The 6,000-nt window shown below is 39.1% G+C and overlaps 1 long non-coding RNA gene across 1 annotated transcript; it reads left to right on the top strand.

Annotated features, from left to right (window-relative positions):
* Window positions 1-389: 389 nt before the first annotated feature.
* Window positions 390-1,809, top strand: LOC138912066 (uncharacterized). Its single transcript, XR_011417720.1, has 3 exons — window positions 390-569; window positions 1,099-1,255; window positions 1,317-1,809. It is a non-coding gene; the product is annotated as an uncharacterized lncRNA (long non-coding RNA).
* The last annotated feature ends 4,191 nt before the right edge of the window (window positions 1,810-6,000 follow it).

The following is a 6,000-nucleotide window of genomic DNA, read 5'->3' as shown; positions in this document are numbered from 1 at the left end:
AAAATATTTTTTTTAGTGTAGTTTAACAGCTGTAACCGTCAATTGGTTAACAGTCACTAGTGCAAAACTAGTAGCAAATGGACTAGTTGTTTCCGACGACAAGCATATGAAAAATGGACTACTTCGTTACAAGGAAATGGACATAACTTGAACTAGTGAACCTTCTTGACCCAACTAGTATTTTAATGGTCCAAAACTGATTCCGTTTCCTGCAGGGATATTACAGTTTCAAGAGCCAATCGCAGCTCAAGTTACGGAAATAACCACAAAGGAGACATCCAATAACGTGCTGAAAAAGGTAAATCTCATCTTATTAAATTTAATGCGTCCGAGCTTAAATTATCTAATATTAGCTAACAAGGAATTCCACATTTTTCACAGAGAGAAAAGAGACGGAAATTGGTAGAGAGTTACTTAAAAGAAAAGTGTTGAAGGAAAATGAAAAGAATACTCTAATAAATATCATAGTAGAGGAAATAGTTAACAACAAAATCTTCGTTCCCACAAATGAATTTGGTGAATTGACAGACGAGCTGGTCTCAATTTTCCCATGCGAAGCGCAAAGTCGGGTAATTATTTAAGCATAATCAGAAACTATTAGTACTTTATTTTTAATCTTTCTGATTTTACCTTAAGGATTATTATTTTATACCGCGTGGAAAAAATCACACTAATCCTAGTGGTAAATTATTCTCTAAGTATAAAAATAGACGACGTACAGCGTTCTCTAATAAAGAGGGAGGTGAAAATGTTCCAAGCAACTTTAAAGAAGTTGCCTGGTCAGGCACTGTTAATAAAATTTTCCTTAAAACGAGACTCCTCAGATTGGAGCAAAGTCTGTACAAATTGGGAAAATACTTGCATAATTCGCCAAGATGATTTAAAGTCCCTCAGCAACTTGGAATTTATGGAAGACTGGCCCAATTTAAGTCATTCTAAAGTAGCTTCATTGGTAATCGTTACATTACTTAATTTTAAAATGTCTGTGTTATTAGCTTATTTAGTTGTGACTGTACCCTTGTACTTGTTTTTATTGTTTCTATTGTTGTTTATTTTAAAATTATAAAAGTTATTGAGGTATTTTATGTTTTTTCTTAGATCGAGATTGATTTCGAATACTTGTACGAAGGAAAATCAAAGCTTCTTTATGAGAAGTGGGTCAATTTCAGGACAAAGATTATTTTGTATTTCAATCGGCACATACATAACGACGACTGCAAGCAACAACTGCTCGAAGTAGATAAAGCAAACGTTGGTAAGATTACTGCATAAGCAAATTTGTTTAGCTTAACTCCATAATTATAATATTTTTATAGATGCTCAAGACTATCTCATCTTGATACTGCTTAATGCAGCTTTGCCTCCGACATCTCGAGTTCTAAATCAAAACGGGAAAAGGAACCAAAAACCGACCATAGCGGATGCTCAACTATCAATGGTACTGCGGCTCTCCAGCTTGAACGATTATGAACGCCGCATAAACAACTTAGTCAAAGACAGACCATTCAACTATACAACCGTTTATAGTTGTACATGCATCATCAGAGTTGGACTTCATAGATTTTTTTGTTTATTTCGACAAGTCTCTCGTTAAATGTGAGTCCTTCATTAAAAGCGTAGACTTGTGCTTCAAGTCTTTTATGTGCTACTCACTGAGCTACCCGAAAGCCTCAGAACAAGCTTGGTACGCCATTCAAAAGTTAATTTTCGAAATTGACACCATTTACGACATAAAAACGTCGAATTTACAAAGCCTTTTTGATTTCATGAATAACAAGAGAGAACGCTATAGTCGGGTTGGTGTCCCGACTATCTAATACCCGTCACTCAGCTAAAGGGAGTGCGAACGCTGTGTCGGGTTGGTGTCCCGACTAATAATCGTAACTCAGCTAAAGGGAGTGCGAGGGAGATAGATATATATTGAAAATTTTGAATGCGTATAACTTTATAATGGATGGTCCGATTTGAAAAATGTCTTCTACATTTCGATAGGTATATTTATACACCACAAAATTGCATTTATACTTCTCGGAAATCTTTAAAGATGTGGGCGCAGGACCCATTTTAAAATCGTTAGTGGGCGATTGTGGGCGTTAGAGGGGGCGTGGCGCTCGGCTAAAATAAACTTGCGCTGCGTAGGAAGCCAAAGAATATGTGTGGAAAATCTCAACCTTCTAGCTTTTGTAGTTTCTGAGATCTCAGCGTTCATACAGACGGACAGACGGACATGGCTAGATCGACTCGGCTAGTGCCCCTGATCAAGAATATATATACTTTATGGGGCCGGAAATGCTTCCTTCTAGCTGTTACATACTTTTGCACGAATCTAATATACCCTTTTACTCTACGAGTAACGGGTATAAAAATGACAACAGCAAAGTATACAATCCATCATCGACGATCTAAAACAAAAATCCCTTGAGTTTACTTTAAGTTTATATGAACTTAATTTTATGCGAAGAAAAAATGTGTTACAAATTCAAAACAATATTTCAAACCTTCTCAGTACTGTTGGTACAGCTATCGAAAAGCAAGTAAATCTGGAAACAATAAATGACTGAAATAAATGACTGAATGTAAAGATAAATTAGGGAACAACACTTCCAGGGGCTTAAACACTTGCTCTCATGACGAGATTTGCTTACTGCATATCGAATTATTTGATTACACTAAGATTTAAGGTAATTTACGTTAACGGCTTATTTGATATTTATGTTTAAATTAATTTAGCGATAAATAAATTTAATTTAAATTACGAATAGGAATTTAGTTGATAAAAATGTAACTGATTAGAATTTAAATTGTGTTGGTGTAATAGACGGAATCACAAAGTGGGTGTTGCAGGCTTGGGCCTGCCCACTTGCGCACTTTCAGCAGAGGGCTGCACTATGTGAGACACAGGGTGCACTATGTTGTTGGCACTGACGTGCATGAATTTGTACGGAATTGTTTGGACCAGAATTCACAAGAATTTTCAGCGTGGACGCTAGGTGGCAACGCTGGTTGAAATTTTCACAGTTTTCTTGATTAGATTTGTTCACTTTCTTGATTAGACTTCTGTTTGATGCTCTATGATGAATGTGGAGAGCTGATGAAAATCTTGACAATCCTGTGGCGTTGGTGGTAGAAGGAGTAAACTCGACTTCAATTTTCCAAGATGCAGATGAAAATCTGGGAGGAAAATTTTCCTGGGCCGTAAGCCACGTGAAGGAGTAAACTCGACTTCAATTTTCCAAGATGCAGATGAAAATCTGGGAGGAAAACTTCCCCGGGCCGTCAGCCACGTGAAGGAGTAAACTCGACTTCCAAGAATTTTCCTATAAAACGCATTACTTTATAAGTGGGGTTTTTCCACGAAATAATAGTAAAACTTACTTCCTTTAATCAACAGGAACCCACTGGTAAAAGAAAACCTTATAAAAAGCTGAGGATGTCTGATATTTTCCACGATTTGGTTTGGGTAGATCTCTGGGTTTAAATAAAATACGCTCAGGAGAGAACGATCTTCACACGGCCAAGGTTCAAAACGGAAAGACCGAATAATCGAAATGCATCAGGCAGCCAGGCATGTTTATCGATAAAGTGTGGGACCATAGTTGCTCAAAAAGTCTTTATCGAACACGTCTTTTCAGTGTTGTAAAAACCGAAATTATTTGAATTTAGCTCTGCCATTTTAATTCCTGGCGGCAACTTCAAAAACTGGCGGGAATTTTAAATTGAAGTGGGAAATTTAAAAATTGAAAATATTAACGACAAGCGCCCTACAAATACCCCCCCACCAAAATCACACTTTGGGGATGAAATCAACAAAGGGAGATCCGCGCTTGGAGAAGAAGTAGCAACATGTTTACTGTTTTAAATCCTTCGCGTGAAATTTTCCAACAAATCTACCTTGTAAGTCCTCTATATTGTAATAGCTGTTGCCTAGCTTACTGCGTATTCGAGCTTTAATGAAAGCCGGAGCTAGTTTTGCACTAAAACCTTTAGCGAAGTTGCTTTGCTGGAAATTGCGTCTATAGATTTCTTGGCCGTTCTTAAAAGAGACTTCTCGACTGCGTAGATTGTATAAACGTTCGTTCCTATCATGCTGTACTTGCATTGCTTGCTTAGCTCGACTTCGTATGAGGTCGAATGAATCGTCTTTCGAGAACTGTACAGTGCGATCTTCTAACCTTTCCAGTGTACGCAAGAGCTTGTAAGAAGAACCATTGGTGATCATGTTTTGGCCGAAGGCAAGACGATAAGGACTTGTTTGAATAGCCGAGTGGACGCTAGACCTGAGAGCACAGCAAATCTGATTTAGCATTGAATCCCAGTTCTTTTGATCGGGATCTATGTACGATTTTATGGCCGCGATTACAGAGCGATTGACCCTCTCAGAAGCGTTAGCTTGGGGTGCATAAAAGGCTGTATAGTTGTGACTGATGTTGTACTTATCCAAAAGAGAGTTGAATGACTTCGATTTGAACTGGACGCCATTGTCTGAGACTATTGTCTCTGGTACGCCAAAACAAAGAAATAGCTCCTCTACAAATGGGTTTATAGCTTCGGCAGTAAACTTTTTGACTGGTTTAAGAAAAGGAAACTTAGACAGATGATCTAAAACCACAAAAATACCAACATGACCCGAACGACTGCGCGGATATGGACCTAAAAAGTCGACATATAGCTTTTGAAAGAACCTATCTGCTGGCACAGTCTTTCCCATGGGTGGTCTAAGGGTATGATTTGGGTGTTTGCTGCTCTTACAAACCTCACAGCTGTTAATATACGCCTTAACATCAGCTACCAAGCTTGGCCAAAAATACCATCTACGAAGCTTTTCTAAAGCCTTGTTAATGCCACAGTGAGATGCGAGAGGATCCTCATGAGCCAGCTTAAGAGCAACGGCCGTTAACTCTTTCGGTAACCATACCTTCCAGCAATTTTCATCAGCGACCTTTTCCTCTGCTGAGTGCTCTGCCCTACGAAATATGAGATCACCTTCTACTTTCAAATCAGGTGTTTGGTGTGTGTTTGAAAGAACTTTGTTACGTAAAGCAGTATACTCAGTGGACTTAAAGGCATCGGAATCTAAATCCACGAAGCCATCGACTGACAGGGCTGAAAGGTCCTCTACATGGGTGCGCGACAATGCATCAGGAACAACGTTCTGAGAGCCTTTTCGATGAACTATCTTAAAATCGAATCCCTGTAACTTTAAGGACCATCTGGCTAGTCGGGAACTCAGATCAGTTTGACTCATTAACCACTTGAGTGAGGCGTGGTCGGTGATGATTGTGAATTCCTGTCCCTCAATGTATGCTCTAAACTTTTTTATAGCCAAAACTGCAGCAAGGCATTCCTGTTCAGTTACGGTGTACTTCCTCTGGCACTGATTAAGCTTACGGGACATGAATGAAATCGGAACCTCATCGCCCTCAGAGTTTGTTTGCATCAGGACAGCTCCTACGCCAGTGCTGCTCGCATCGCAATGGATGGAAAAGGGAATGTTAAAATTCGGACTGTGTAACACTGGTGCTGAGCTCATTTGCAGTTTCAAGTTTTCAAAAGCAGTTTGAGCTTCGTTGGTCCAATCAAACTTTCGTTTTTGCTTCAGAGTGTCTGATATTGGAGCAGCTAATCCAGCATAGTTTCGGATGAACTTATGGTACCACCCTGTAAGTCCCAGAAATCGACGAACTTGCTTGACTGAACGAGGCACAGGAAAACTACTGATGGCTGAAATCTTCTCAGGATCTGTTGCTATGGTGCCATTACCGATTATATGTCCGAGATATTTCACCTCTTTTCTGCAAAATTTGCTCTTTTCGACGTTTATGGTCAAGTTAGCTTTGGTTAACTCGGTTGCTACTATTCTCAACACCTCCAAATGACGCTCGAAAGTATCCGAAACGATCAACAAATCGTCGAGGTATATGAATATTTCATTCCTTAGTTGAGCAGGTATTAGTTTGTCCATTAACCTTGACATAGTCAGAGGAGAATTGGTTAAACCAA

This window comes from Drosophila takahashii, chromosome 2R (genome assembly GCF_030179915.1).
Source record: "Drosophila takahashii strain IR98-3 E-12201 chromosome 2R, DtakHiC1v2, whole genome shotgun sequence".
Taxonomy (NCBI): domain Eukaryota; kingdom Metazoa; phylum Arthropoda; class Insecta; order Diptera; family Drosophilidae; genus Drosophila; species Drosophila takahashii.
This window is presented reverse-complemented; position numbering and strand designations above follow the sequence as displayed.